We start from the raw sequence: 548 nt of genomic DNA, 5'->3' as shown, positions 1-548 counted from the left end.
CACACACACAAAGGCCTCAGCTCTAAAGTGTTGTGAACCCCTTCCCTCCCATGACCTCCCGCCCTCCAGTCCACCCCCCACCCCCCAAAGTCAACAGAACAATAAAATAAAAGCAAACTCAGCCACAAATAGATATATTTATATATAATATATATTTACTCTTTAAAAATAGAACTTCAGTCTAGATACTAACAACTGTACAAACTACAAAAATAAAAATTTAATATAAATAATTTATATGGCATGACATTAACATTTTTTTCTGAAATAAACTACAAATCAATGCAGGACTCCCTCGCCCACCCCCTTCCCGCAAGCGCGCACACACACACCCGCACATTCACACACCCGCACACACACACACACACACACACACACACACACACACACACACACACACACACACACACACAGATACTGACAACACCTCCTGGCTGTCTATGGTGTGATCAAACTGTGAAAGGTGTTTTTGTTCAGCTGCAGTAGCTACTTGACTGTTTTTTCATATTTCCAAAATAAAAAAACAAAACAAAAAAACCAAAGCTGCC

The sequence above is a fragment of the Astatotilapia calliptera genome, chromosome 18 (genome assembly GCF_900246225.1).
Source record: "Astatotilapia calliptera chromosome 18, fAstCal1.2, whole genome shotgun sequence".
Taxonomy (NCBI): Eukaryota; Metazoa; Chordata; class Actinopteri; order Cichliformes; family Cichlidae; genus Astatotilapia; species Astatotilapia calliptera.
The sequence above is the reverse complement of the archived record's forward strand: the minus strand, read 5'-3'. Positions refer to the sequence as shown.